General features: G+C 54.9%; 13 non-coding genes across 13 annotated transcripts; all 13 read left to right on the top strand.

Annotated features, from left to right (window-relative positions):
* Nucleotides 1-744: 744 nt before the first annotated feature.
* LOC126089004 (5S ribosomal RNA) lies at nucleotides 745-863 on the top strand. The gene has a single exon (XR_007520349.1). It is a non-coding gene; the product is annotated as a 5S ribosomal RNA (ribosomal RNA).
* Nucleotides 864-1,700: 837 nt separating this feature from the next.
* LOC126090147 (5S ribosomal RNA) lies at nucleotides 1,701-1,819 on the top strand. The gene has a single exon (XR_007521008.1). It is a non-coding gene; the product is annotated as a 5S ribosomal RNA (ribosomal RNA).
* Nucleotides 1,820-2,661: 842 nt separating this feature from the next.
* On the top strand, nucleotides 2,662-2,780 carry LOC126090146 (5S ribosomal RNA). The gene has a single exon (XR_007521007.1). It is a non-coding gene; the product is annotated as a 5S ribosomal RNA (ribosomal RNA).
* Nucleotides 2,781-3,623: 843 nt separating this feature from the next.
* On the top strand, nucleotides 3,624-3,742 carry LOC126090145 (5S ribosomal RNA). The gene has a single exon (XR_007521006.1). It is a non-coding gene; the product is annotated as a 5S ribosomal RNA (ribosomal RNA).
* Nucleotides 3,743-4,583: 841 nt separating this feature from the next.
* Nucleotides 4,584-4,702, top strand: LOC126090144 (5S ribosomal RNA). Its single transcript, XR_007521005.1, has one exon. It is a non-coding gene; the product is annotated as a 5S ribosomal RNA (ribosomal RNA).
* Nucleotides 4,703-5,540: 838 nt separating this feature from the next.
* LOC126090143 (5S ribosomal RNA) lies at nucleotides 5,541-5,659 on the top strand. The gene has a single exon (XR_007521004.1). It is a non-coding gene; the product is annotated as a 5S ribosomal RNA (ribosomal RNA).
* Nucleotides 5,660-6,501: 842 nt separating this feature from the next.
* On the top strand, nucleotides 6,502-6,620 carry LOC126090142 (5S ribosomal RNA). Its single transcript, XR_007521003.1, has one exon. It is a non-coding gene; the product is annotated as a 5S ribosomal RNA (ribosomal RNA).
* An 841-nt stretch (nucleotides 6,621-7,461) lies between these two features.
* Nucleotides 7,462-7,580, top strand: LOC126089617 (5S ribosomal RNA). The gene has a single exon (XR_007520823.1). It is a non-coding gene; the product is annotated as a 5S ribosomal RNA (ribosomal RNA).
* An 843-nt stretch (nucleotides 7,581-8,423) lies between these two features.
* LOC126090140 (5S ribosomal RNA) lies at nucleotides 8,424-8,542 on the top strand. The gene has a single exon (XR_007521001.1). It is a non-coding gene; the product is annotated as a 5S ribosomal RNA (ribosomal RNA).
* An 841-nt stretch (nucleotides 8,543-9,383) lies between these two features.
* On the top strand, nucleotides 9,384-9,502 carry LOC126090139 (5S ribosomal RNA). Its single transcript, XR_007521000.1, has one exon. It is a non-coding gene; the product is annotated as a 5S ribosomal RNA (ribosomal RNA).
* An 837-nt stretch (nucleotides 9,503-10,339) lies between these two features.
* LOC126090138 (5S ribosomal RNA) lies at nucleotides 10,340-10,458 on the top strand. The gene has a single exon (XR_007520999.1). It is a non-coding gene; the product is annotated as a 5S ribosomal RNA (ribosomal RNA).
* An 842-nt stretch (nucleotides 10,459-11,300) lies between these two features.
* LOC126089193 (5S ribosomal RNA) lies at nucleotides 11,301-11,419 on the top strand. Its single transcript, XR_007520529.1, has one exon. It is a non-coding gene; the product is annotated as a 5S ribosomal RNA (ribosomal RNA).
* An 844-nt stretch (nucleotides 11,420-12,263) lies between these two features.
* LOC126090137 (5S ribosomal RNA) lies at nucleotides 12,264-12,382 on the top strand. The gene has a single exon (XR_007520998.1). It is a non-coding gene; the product is annotated as a 5S ribosomal RNA (ribosomal RNA).
* The last annotated feature ends 739 nt before the right edge of the window (nucleotides 12,383-13,121 follow it).

Below are 13,121 nucleotides of genomic sequence, written 5' to 3'. Positions count from 1 at the left end.
CTGTAATGGAACGAAAATGCAGTAATTAACTCAGTTTGAGGGAGAATGTGCTAACCAAGTTTGCCAAGAAGACTTTGAAAACGACAAAACACTACGAATCGGCAGGTGATTTCTGAAATACGTCACCGCCTATTGTTGTGTAGGTGTGTTGAGTTCCAAATTTGATTTGTAACCACGAACTTATTCCTTAGTCGTCTCGTCTCGTCTCGTCTCGTCCCGCAAACGTTTGTCGTGCTTGCGCTGTCATATGGACCACGACCCGAGCGGCAGCGAGCGGCAGTCGAGCAAAGTCGGGACAAGTCGGGACGGGGACAGGGACAGGGATAGGAATGGTGCGAATGCACTGCAAACTACGCAGACACCTGGTGTGAGGCGAGGCGAGGCGAGGCGAGGAAGCCCACATCGCTACCAGTGGGCCCTCCAGCACGACACTGCCACACCCCGCACAGGCCCTCCGCTGAACACCAGGGACAAGATGCGTCCTCCGCTAGTGTCGAAGGCTGCACGCGCCCAGCGAATGACAGGGGGTGCAACGAGCAGCAGTGCGTCTCACACACGCGGCGGTGCGCCCGCCAATTCGGCCGTCACTCTGCTGGGACGCCGGGCGCGCCTCCCCGCGCCGTCCTCGAGGAACTGGCGGTTGCGGAAGGAAGCGCTTTCGTCAAATGCGGCCGAAAACTAACATTTTGTGTGTTGGGAGAAAAGCCGAACGCGAATTCTGCCGTGCTCCTACATTAGATGAGCGCCAACGGCCATACCATGATGAATACACCGGTTCTCGTCCGACCACCGAAGTTAAGCATCATCGGGCCCGGCTAGTACTTGGATGGGTGACCGCCTGGGAAACCCGGGTGCTGTTGGCTCCCTTACTGTTTTTTTTTTTGTTATGTCACCAGCCCAATTTTCAAACTACCTTTCTGTTGTGACAAAGATGCTTCCTTAAGCCTTTTAAACTACTGTAATGGAACGAAAATGCAGTAATTAACTCAGTTTGAGGGAGAATGTGCTAACCAAGTTTGCCAAGAAGACTTTGAAAACGACAAAACACTACGAATCGGCAGGTGATTTCTGAAATACGTCACCGCCTATTGTTGTGTAGGTGTGTTGAGTTCCAAATTTGATTTGTAACCACGAACTTATTCCTTAGTCGTCTCGTCTCGTCTCGTCTCGTCCCGCAAACGTTTGTCGTGCTTGCGCTGTCATATGGACCACGACCCGAGCGGCAGCGAGCGGCAGTCGAGCAAAGTCGGGACAAGTCGGGACGGGGACAGGGACAGGGATAGGAATGGTGCGAATGCACTGCAAACTACGCAGACACCTGGTGTGAGGCGAGGCGAGGCGAGGCGAGGAAGCCCACATCGCTACCAGTGGGCCCTCCAGCACGACACTGCCACACCCCGCACAGGCCCTCCGCTGAACACCAGGGACAAGATGCGTCCTCCGCTAGTGTCGAAGGCTGCACGCGCCCAGCGAATGACAGGGGGTGCAACGAGCAGCAGTGCGTCTCACACACGCGGCGGTGCGCCCGCCAATTCGGCCGTCACTCTGCTGGGACGCCGGGCGCGCCTCCCCGCGCCGTCCTCGAGGAACTGGCGGTTGCGGAAGGAAGCGCTTTCGTCAAATGCGGCCGAAAACTAACATTTTGTGTGTTGGGAGAAAAGCCGAACGCGAATTCTGCCGTGCTCCTACATTAGATGAGCGCCAACGGCCATACCATGATGAATACACCGGTTCTCGTCCGATCACCGAAGTTAAGCATCATCGGGCCCGGCTAGTACTTGGATGGGTGACCGCCTGGGAAACCCGGGTGCTGTTGGCTCCCTTCCTGTTTTTTTTTTTTTTTGTTATGTCGCCATCCCAAATTTCAAACTACCTTTCTGTTGTGACAAAGATGCTTCCTTAAGCCTTTTAAACTACTGTAATGGTACGAAAATGCAGTAATTAACTCAGTTTGAGGGAGAATGTGCTAACCAAGTTTGCCAAAAAGACTTTGAAAACGACAAAACAGTACGAATCGGCAGGTGATTTCTGAAATACGTCACCGCCTATTGTTGTGTAGGAGTGTAGAGTTCCAAATTTGATTTGTAACCACGAATTTATTCCTTAGTCGTCTCGTCTCGTCTCGTCCCGCAGACGTTTGTCGTGCTTGCGCTGTCATATGGACTACGACCCGAGCGGCAGCGAGCGGCAGTCGAGCAAAGTCGGGACAAGTCGGGACGGGGACAGGGACAGGGATAGGAATGGTGCGAATGCACTGCAAACTTACGCAGACACCTGGTGTGTGGCGAGGCGAGGCGAGGCGAGGCGAGGAAGCCCACATCGCTACCAGTGGGCCCTCCAGCACGACACTGCCACACCCCGCACAGGCCCTCCGCTGAACACCAGGGACAAGATGCGTCCTCCGCTAGTGTCGAAGGCTGCACGCGCCCAGCGAATGACAGGGGGTGCAACGAGCAGCAGTGCGTCTCACACACGCGGCGGTGCGCCCGCCAATTCGGCCGTCACTCTGCTGGGACGCCGGGCGCGCCTCCCCGCGCCGTCCTCGAGGAACTGGCGGTTGCGGAAGGAAGCGCTTTCGTCAAATGCGGCCGAAAACTAACATTTTGTGTGTTGGGAGAAAAGCCGAACGCGAATTCTGCCGTGCTCCTACATTAGATGAGCGCCAACGGCCATACCATGATGAATACACCGGTTCTCGTCCGATCACCGAAGTTAAGCATCATCGGGCCCGGCTAGTACTTGGATGGGTGACCGCCTGGGAAACCCGGGTGCTGTTGGCTCCCTTCCTGTTTTTTTTTTTTTTTTGTTATGTCGCCATCCCAAATTTCAAACTACCTTTCTGTTGTGACAAAGATGCTTCCTTAAGCCTTTTAAACTACTGTAATGGTACGAAAATGCAGTAATTAACTCAGTTTGAGGGAGAATGTGCTAACCAAGTTTGCCAAAAAGACTTTGAAAACGACAAAACAGTACGAATCGGCAGGTGATTTCTGAAATACGTCACCGCCTATTGTTGTGTAGGAGTGTAGAGTTCCAAATTTGATTTGTAACCACGAATTTATTCCTTAGTCGTCTCGTCTCGTCTCGTCCCACAGACGTTTGTCGTGCTTGCGCTGTCATATGGACTACGACCCGAGCGGCAGCGAGCGGCAGTCGAGCAAAGTCGGGACAAGTCGGAACGGGGACAGGGACAGGGATAGGAATGGTGCGAATGCACTGCAAACTTACGCAGACACCTGGTGTGAGGCGAGGTGAGGCGAGGCGAGGCGAGGAAGCCCACATCGCTACCAGTGGGCCCTCCAGCACGACACTGCCACACCCCGCACAGGCCCTCCGCTGAACACCAGGGACAAGATGCGTCCTCCGCTAGTGTCGAAGGCTGCACGCGCCCAGCGAATGACAGGGGGTGCAACGAGCAGCAGTGCGTCTCACACACGCGGCGGTGCGCCCGCCAATTCGGCCGTCACTCTGCTGGGACGCCGGGCGCGCCTCCCCGCGCCGTCCTCGAGGAACTGGCGGTTGCGGAAGGAAGCGCTTTCGTCAAATGCGGCCGAAAACTAACATTTTGTGTGTTGGGAGAAAAGCCGAACGCGAATTCTGCCGTGCTCCTACATTAGATGAGCGCCAACGGCCATACCATGATGAATACACCGGTTCTCGTCCGATCACCGAAGTTAAGCATCATCGGGCCCGGCTAGTACTTGGATGGGTGACCGCCTGGGAAACCCGGGTGCTGTTGGCTCCCTTACTGTTTTTTTTTTGTTATGTCGCCAGCCCAATTTTCAAACTACCTTTCTGTTGTGACAAAGATGCTTCCTTAAGCCTTTTAAACTACTGTAATGGAACGAAAATGCAGTAATTAACTCAGTTTGAGGGACAATGTGCTAACCAAGTTTGCCAAGAAGACTTTGAAAACGACAAAACACTACGAATCGGCAGGTGATTTCTGAAATACGTCACCGCCTATTGTTGTGTAGGTGTGTTGAGTTCCAAATTTGATTTGTAACCACGAACTTAATCCTTAGTCGTCTCGTCTCGTCTCGTCTCGTCCCGCAGACGTTTGTCGTGCTTGCGCTGTCATATGGACCACGACCCGAGCGGCAGCGAGCGGCAGTCGAGCAAAGTCGGGACAAGTCGGGACGGGGACAGGGACAGGGATAGGAATGGTGCGAATGCACTGCAAACTACGCAGACACCTGGTGTGAGGCGAGGCGAGGCGAGGCGAGGCGAGGAAGCCCACATCGCTACCAGTGGGCCCTCCAGCACGACACTGCCACACCCCGCACAGGCCCTCCGCTGAACACCAGGGACAAGATGCGTCCTCCGCTAGTGTCGAAGGCTGCACGCGCCCAGCGAATGACAGGGGGTGCAACGAGCAGCAGTGCGTCTCACACACGCGGCGGTGCGCCCGCCAATTCGGCCGTCACTCTGCTGGGACGCCGGGCGCGCCTCCCCGCGCCGTCCTCGAGGAACTGGCGGTTGCGGAAGGAAGCGCTTTCGTCAAATGCGGCCGAAAACTAACATTTTGTGTGTTGGGAGAAAAGCCGAACGCGAATTCTGCCGTGCTCCTACATTAGATGAGCGCCAACGGCCATACCATGATGAATACACCGGTTCTCGTCCGATCACCGAAGTTAAGCATCATCGGGCCCGGCTAGTACTTGGATGGGTGACCGCCTGGGAAACCCGGGTGCTGTTGGCTCCCTTACTGTTTTTTTTTTTGTTATGTCGCCAGCCCAATTTTCAAACTACCTTTCTGTTGTGACAAAGATGCTTCCTTAAGCCTTTTAAACTACTGTAATGGTACGAAAATGCAGTAATTAACTCAGTTTGAGGGAGAATGTGCTAACCAAGTTTGCCAAAAAGACTTTGAAAACGACAAAACAGTACGAATCGGCAGGTGATTTCTGAAATACGTCACCGCCTATTGTTGTGTAGGAGTGTAGAGTTCCAAATTTGATTTGTAACCACGAATTTATTCCTTAGTCGTCTCGTCTCGTCTCGTCCCACAGACGTTTGTCGTGCTTGCGCTGTCATATGGACTACGACCCGAGCGGCAGCGAGCGGCAGTCGAGCAAAGTCGGGACAAGTCGGGACGGGGACAGGGACAGGGATAGGAATGGTGCGAATGCACTGCAAACTTACGCAGACACCTGGTGTGAGGCGAGGTGAGGCGAGGCGAGGCGAGGAAGCCCACATCGCTACCAGTGGGCCCTCCAGCACGACACTGCCACACCCCGCACAGGCCCTCCGCTGAACACCAGGGACAAGATGCGTCCTCCGCTAGTGTCGAAGGCTGCACGCGCCCAGCGAATGACAGGGGGTGCAACGAGCAGCAGTGCGTCTCACACACGCGGCGGTGCGCCCGCCAATTCGGCCGTCACTCTGCTGGGACGCCGGGCGCGCCTCCCCGCGCCGTCCTCGAGGAACTGGCGGTTGCGGAAGGAAGCGCTTTCGTCAAATGCGGCCGAAAACTAACATTTTGTGTGTTGGGAGAAAAGCCGAACGCGAATTCTGCCGTGCTCCTACATTAGATGAGCGCCAACGGCCATACCATGATGAATACACCGGTTCTCGTCCGATCACCGAAGTTAAGCATCATCGGGCCCGGCTAGTACTTGGATGGGTGACCGCCTGGGAAACCCGGGTGCTGTTGGCTCCCTTACTGTTTTTTTTTTGTTATGTCGCCAGCCCAATTTTCAAACTACCTTTCTGTTGTGACAAAGATGCTTCCTTAAGCCTTTTAAACTACTGTAATGGAACGAAAATGCAGTAATTAACTCAGTTTGAGGGAGAATGTGCTAACCAAGTTTGCCAAGAAGACTTTGAAAACGACAAAACACTACGAATCGGCAGGTGATTTCTGAAATACGTCACCGCCTATTGTTGTGTAGGTGTGTTGAGTTCCAAATTTGATTTGTAACCACGAACTTAATCCTTGGTCGTCTCGTCTCGTCTCGTCTCGTCCCGCAGACGTTTGTCGTGCTTGCGCTGTCATATGGACCACGACCCGAGCGGCAGCGAGCGGCAGTCGAGCAAAGTCGGGACAAGTCGGGACGGGGACAGGGACAGGGATAGGAATGGTGCGAATGCACTGCAAACTTACGCAGACACCTGGTGTGAGGCGAGGTGAGGCGAGGCGAGGCGAGGAAGCCCACATCGCTACCAGTGGGCCCTCCAGCACGACACTGCCACACCCCGCACAGGCCCTCCGCTGAACACCAGGGACAAGATGCGTCCTCCGCTAGTGTCGAAGGCTGCACGCGCCCAGCGAATGACAGGGGGTGCAACGAGCAGCAGTGCGTCTCACACACGCGGCGGTGCGCCCGCCAATTCGGCCGTCACTCTGCTGGGACGCCGGGCGCGCCTCCCCGCGCCGTCCTCGAGGAACTGGCGGTTGCGGAAGGAAGCGCTTTCGTCAAATGCGGCCGAAAACTAACATTTTGTGTGTTGGGAGAAAAGCCGAACGCGAATTCTGCCGTGCTCCTACATTAGATGAGCGCCAACGGCCATACCATGATGAATACACCGGTTCTCGTCCGATCACCGAAGTTAAGCATCATCGGGCCCGGCTAGTACTTGGATGGGTGACCGCCTGGGAAACCCGGGTGCTGTTGGCTCCCTTACTGTTTTTTTTTTGTTATGTCGCCAGCCCAATTTTCAAACTACCTTTCTGTTGTGACAAAGATGCTTCCTTAAGCCTTTTAAACTACTGTAATGGAACGAAAATGCAGTAATTAACTCAGTTTGAGGGAGAATGTGCTAACCAAGTTTGCCAAGAAGACTTTGAAAACGACAAAACACTACGAATCGGCAGGTGATTTCTGAAATACGTCACCGCCTATTGTTGTGTAGGTGTGTTGAGTTCCAAATTTGATTTGTAACCACGAACTTAATCCTTAGTCGTCTCGTCTCGTCTCGTCTCGTCCCGCAGACGTTTGTCGTGCTTGCGCTGTCATATGGACCACGACCCGAGCGGCAGCGAGCGGCAGTCGAGCAAAGTCGGGACAAGTCGGGACGGGGACAGGGACAGGGATAGGAATGGTGCGAATGCACTGCAAACTACGCAGACACCTGGTGTGAGGCGAGGCGAGGCGAGGCGAGGCGAGGAAGCCCACATCGCTACCAGTGGGCCCTCCAGCACGACACTGCCACACCCCGCACAGGCCCTCCGCTGAACACCAGGGACAAGATGCGTCCTCCGCTAGTGTCGAAGGCTGCACGCGCCCAGCGAATGACAGGGGGTGCAACGAGCAGCAGTGCGTCTCACACACGCGGCGGTGCGCCCGCCAATTCGGCCGTCACTCTGCTGGGACGCCGGGCGCGCCTCCCCGCGCCGTCCTCGAGGAACTGGCGGTTGCGGAAGGAAGCGCTTTCGTCAAATGCGGCCGAAAACTAACATTTTGTGTGTTGGGAGAAAAGCCGAACGCGAATTCTGCCGTGCTCCTACATTAGATGAGCGCCAACGGCCATACCATGATGAATACACCGGTTCTCGTCCGATCACCGAAGTTAAGCATCATCGGGCCCGGCTAGTACTTGGATGGGTGACCGCCTGGGAAACCCTGGTGCTGTTGGCTCCCTTCCTGTTTTTTTTTTTTTTTTGTTATGTCGCCATCCCAAATTTCAAACTACCTTTCTGTTGTGACAAAGATGCTTCCTTAAGCCTTTTAAACTACTGTAATGGTACGAAAATGCAGTAATTAACTCAGTTTGAGGGAGAATGTGCTAACCAAGTTTGCCAAAAAGACTTTGAAAACGACAAAACAGTACGAATCGGCAGGTGATTTCTGAAATACGTCACCGCCTATTGTTGTGTAGGAGTGTAGAGTTCCAAATTTGATTTGTAACCACGAATTTATTCCTTAGTCGTCTCGTCTCGTCTCGTCCCACAGACGTTTGTCGTGCTTGCGCTGTCATATGGACTACGACCCGAGCGGCAGCGAGCGGCAGTCGAGCAAAGTCGGGACAAGTCGGGACGGGGACAGGGACAGGGATAGGAATGGTGCGAATGCACTGCAAACTTACGCAGACACCTGGTGTGAGGCGAGGTGAGGCGAGGCGAGGCGAGGAAGCCCACATCGCTACCAGTGGGCCCTCCAGCACGACACTGCCACACCCCGCACAGGCCCTCCGCTGAACACCAGGGACAAGATGCGTCCTCCGCTAGTGTCGAAGGCTGCACGCGCCCAGCGAATGACAGGGGGTGCAACGAGCAGCAGTGCGTCTCACACACGCGGCGGTGCGCCCGCCAATTCGGCCGTCACTCTGCTGGGACGCCGGGCGCGCCTCCCCGCGCCGTCCTCGAGGAACTGGCGGTTGCGGAAGGAAGCGCTTTCGTCAAATGCGGCCGAAAACTAACATTTTGTGTGTTGGGAGAAAAGCCGAACGCGAATTCTGCCGTGCTCCTACATTAGATGAGCGCCAACGGCCATACCATGATGAATACACCGGTTCTCGTCCGATCACCGAAGTTAAGCATCATCGGGCCCGGCTAGTACTTGGATGGGTGACCGCCTGGGAAACCCGGGTGCTGTTGGCTCCCTTACTGTTTTTTTTTTGTTATGTCGCCAGCCCAATTTTCAAACTACCTTTCTGTTGTGACAAAGATGCTTCCTTAAGCCTTTTAAACTACTGTAATGGAACGAAAATGCAGTAATTAACTCAGTTTGAGGGAGAATGTGCTAACCAAGTTTGCCAAGAAGACTTTGAAAACGACAAAACACTACGAATCGGCAGGTGATTTCTGAAATACGTCACCGCCTATTGTTGTGTAGGTGTGTTGAGTTCCAAATTTGATTTGTAACCACGAACTTAATCCTTAGTCGTCTCGTCTCGTCTCGTCTCGTCCCGCAGACGTTTGTCGTGCTTGCGCTGTCATATGGACCACGACCCGAGCGGCAGCGAGCGGCAGTCGAGCAAAGTCGGGACAAGTCGGGACGGGGACAGGGACAGGGATAGGAATGGTGCGAATGCACTGCAAACTACGCAGACACCTGGTGTGAGGCGAGGCGAGGCGAGGCGAGGCGAGGAAGCCCACATCGCTACCAGTGGGCCCTCCAGCACGACACTGCCACACCCCGCACAGGCCCTCCGCTGAACACCAGGGACAAGATGCGTCCTCCGCTAGTGTCGAAGGCTGCACGCGCCCAGCGAATGACAGGGGGTGCAACGAGCAGCAGTGCGTCTCACACACGCGGCGGTGCGCCCGCCAATTCGGCCGTCACTCTGCTGGGACGCCGGGCGCGCCTCCCCGCGCCGTCCTCGAGGAACTGGCGGTTGCGGAAGGAAGCGCTTTCGTCAAATGCGGCCGAAAACTAACATTTTGTGTGTTGGGAGAAAAGCCGAACGCGAATTCTGCCGTGCTCCTACATTAGATGAGCGCCAACGGCCATACCATGATGAATACACCGGTTCTCGTCCGATCACCGAAGTTAAGCATCATCGGGCCCGGCTAGTACTTGGATGGGTGACCGCCTGGGAAACCCGGGTGCTGTTGGCTCCCTTACTGTTTTTTTTTTTGTTATGTCGCCAGCCCAATTTTCAAACTACCTTTCTGTTGTGACAAAGATGCTTCCTTAAGCCTTTTAAACTACTGTAATGGAACGAAAATGCAGTAATTAACTCAGTTTGAGGGAGAATGTGCTAACCAAGTTTGCCAAGAAGACTTTGAAAACGACAAAACACTACGAATCGGCAGGTGATTTCTGAAATACGTCACCGCCTATTGTTGTGTAGGTGTGTTGAGTTCCAAATTTGATTTGTAACCACGAACTTATTCCTTAGTCGTCTCGTCTCGTCTCGTCTCGTCCCGCAAACGTTTGTCGTGCTTGCGCTGTCATATGGACCACGACCCGAGCGGCAGCGAGCGGCAGTCGAGCAAAGTCGGGACAAGTCGGGACGGGGACAGGGACAGGGATAGGAATGGTGCGAATGCACTGCAAACTACGCAGACACCTGGTGTGAGGCGAGGCGAGGCGAGGCGAGGAAGCCCACATCGCTACCAGTGGGCCCTCCAGCACGACACTGCCACACCCCGCACAGGCCCTCCGCTGAACACCAGGGACAAGATGCGTCCTCCGCTAGTGTCGAAGGCTGCACGCGCCCAGCGAATGACAGGGGGTGCAACGAGCAGCAGTGCGTCTCACACACGCGGCGGTGCGCCCGCCAATTCGGCCGTCACTCTGCTGGGACGCCGGGCGCGCCTCCCCGCGCCGTCCTCGAGGAACTGGCGGTTGCGGAAGGAAGCGCTTTCGTCAAATGCGGCCGAAAACTAACATTTTGTGTGTTGGGAGAAAAGCCGAACGCGAATTCTGCCGTGCTCCTACATTAGATGAGCGCCAACGGCCATACCATGATGAATACACCGGTTCTCGTCCGATCACCGAAGTTAAGCATCATCGGGCCCGGCTAGTACTTGGATGGGTGACCGCCTGGGAAACCCGGGTGCTGTTGGCTCCCTTCCTGTTTTTTTTTTTTTTTGTTATGTCGCCATCCCAAATTTCAAACTACCTTTCTGTTGTGACAAAGATGCTTCCTTAAGCCTTTTAAACTACTGTAATGGTACGAAAATGCAGTAATTAACTCAGTTTGAGGGAGAATGTGCTAACCAAGTTTGCCAAAAAGACTTTGAAAACGACAAAACAGTACGAATCGGCAGGTGATTTCTGAAATACGTCACCGCCTATTGTTGTGTAGGAGTGTAGAGTTCCAAATTTGATTTGTAACCACGAATTTATTCCTTAGTCGTCTCGTCTCGTCTCGTCCCGCAGACGTTTGTCGTGCTTGCGCTGTCATATGGACTACGACCCGAGCGGCAGCGAGCGGCAGTCGAGCAAAGTCGGGACAAGTCGGGACGGGGACAGGGACAGGGATAGGAATGGTGCGAATGCACTGCAAACTTACGCAGACACCTGGTGTGTGGCGAGGCGAGGCGAGGCGAGGCGAGGAAGCCCACATCGCTACCAGTGGGCCCTCCAGCACGACACTGCCACACCCCGCACAGGCCCTCCGCTGAACACCAGGGACAAGATGCGTCCTCCGCTAGTGTCGAAGGCTGCACGCGCCCAGCGAATGACAGGGGGTGCAACGAGCAGCAGTGCGTCTCACACACGCGGCGGTGCGCCCGCCAATTCGGCCGTCACTCTGCTGGGACGCCGGGCGCGCCTCCCCGCGCCGTCCTCGAGGAACTGGCGGTTGCGGAAGGAAGCGCTTTCGTCAAATGCGGCCGAAAACTAACATTTTGTGTGTTGGGAGAAAAGCCGAACGCGAATTCTGCCGTGCTCCTACATTAGATGAGCGCCAACGGCCATACCATGATGAATACACCGGTTCTCGTCCGATCACCGAAGTTAAGCATCATCGGGCCCGGCTAGTACTTGGATGGGTGACCGCCTGGGAAACCCGGACGCTGTTGGCTCCCTTCCTGTTTTTTTTTTTTTTTTTGTTATGTCGCCATCCCAAATTTCAAACTACCTTTCTGTTGTGACAAAGATGCTTCCTTAAGCCTTTTAAACTACTGTAATGGTACGAAAATGCAGTAATTAACTCAGTTTGAGGGAGAATGTGCTAACCAAGTTTGCCAAAAAGACTTTGAAAACGACAAAACAGTACGAATCGGCAGGTGATTTCTGAAATACGTCACCGCCTATTGTTGTGTAGGAGTGTAGAGTTCCAAATTTGATTTGTAACCACGAATTTATTCCTTAGTCGTCTCGTCTCGTCTCGTCCCACAGACGTTTGTCGTGCTTGCGCTGTCATATGGACTACGACCCGAGCGGCAGCGAGCGGCAGTCGAGCAAAGTCGGGACAAGTCGGGACGGGGACAGGGACAGGGATAGGAATGGTGCGAATGCACTGCAAACTTACGCAGACACCTGGTGTGAGGCGAGGTGAGGCGAGGCGAGGCGAGGAAGCCCACATCGCTACCAGTGGGCCCTCCAGCACGACACTGCCACACCCCGCACAGGCCCTCCGCTGAACACCAGGGACAAGATGCGTCCTCCGCTAGTGTCGAAGGCTGCACGCGCCCAGCGAATGACAGGGGGTGCAACGAGCAGCAGTGCGTCTCACACACGCGGCGGTGCGCCCGCCAATTCGGCCGTCACTCTGCTGGGACGCCGGGCGCGCCTCCCCGCGCCGTCCTCGAGGAACTGGCGGTTGCGGAAGGAAGCGCTTTCGTCAAATGCGGCCGAAAACTAACATTTTGTGTGTTGGGAGAAAAGCCGAACGCGAATTCTGCCGTGCTCCTACATTAGATGAGCGCCAACGGCCATACCATGATGAATACACCGGTTCTCGTCCGATCACCGAAGTTAAGCATCATCGGGCCCGGCTAGTACTTGGATGGGTGACCGCCTGGGAAACCCGGGTGCTGTTGGCTCCCTTACTGTTTTTTTTTTGTTATGTCGCCAGCCCAATTTTCAAACTACCTTTCTGTTGTGACAAAGATGCTTCCTTAAGCCTTTTAAACTACTGTAATGGAACGAAAATGCAGTAATTAACTCAGTTTGAGGGAGAATGTGCTAACCAAGTTTGCCAAGAAGACTTTGAAAACGACAAAACACTACGAATCGGCAGGTGATTTCTGAAATACGTCACCGCCTATTGTTGTGTAGGTGTGTTGAGTTCCAAATTTGATTTGTAACCACGAACTTAATCCTTAGTCGTCTCGTCTCGTCTCGTCTCGTCCCGCAGACGTTTGTCGTGCTTGCGCTGTCATATGGACCACGACCCGAGCGGCAGCGAGCGGCAGTCGAGCAAAGTCGGGACAAGTCGGGACGGGGACAGGGACAGGGATAGGAATGGTGCGAATGCACTGCAAACTACGCAGACACCTGGTGTGAGGCGAGGCGAGGCGAGGCGAGGCGAGGAAGCCCACATCGCTACCAGTGGGCCCTCCAGCACGACACTGCCACACCCCGCACAGGCCCTCCGCTGAACACCAGGGACAAGATGCGTCCTCCGCTAGTGTCGAAGGCTGCACGCGCCCAGCGAATGACAGGGGGTGCAACGAGCAGCAGTGCGTCTCACACACGCGGCGGTGCGCCCGCCAATTCGGCCGTCACTCTGCTGGGACGCCGGGCGCGCCTCCCCGCGCCGTCCTCGAGGAACTGGCGGTT

Source organism: Schistocerca cancellata, chromosome 6, assembly GCF_023864275.1.
Source record: "Schistocerca cancellata isolate TAMUIC-IGC-003103 chromosome 6, iqSchCanc2.1, whole genome shotgun sequence".
Taxonomy (NCBI): domain Eukaryota; kingdom Metazoa; phylum Arthropoda; class Insecta; order Orthoptera; family Acrididae; genus Schistocerca; species Schistocerca cancellata.
The sequence above is the reverse complement of the archived record's forward strand: the minus strand, read 5'-3'. Positions and strand labels throughout refer to the sequence as shown.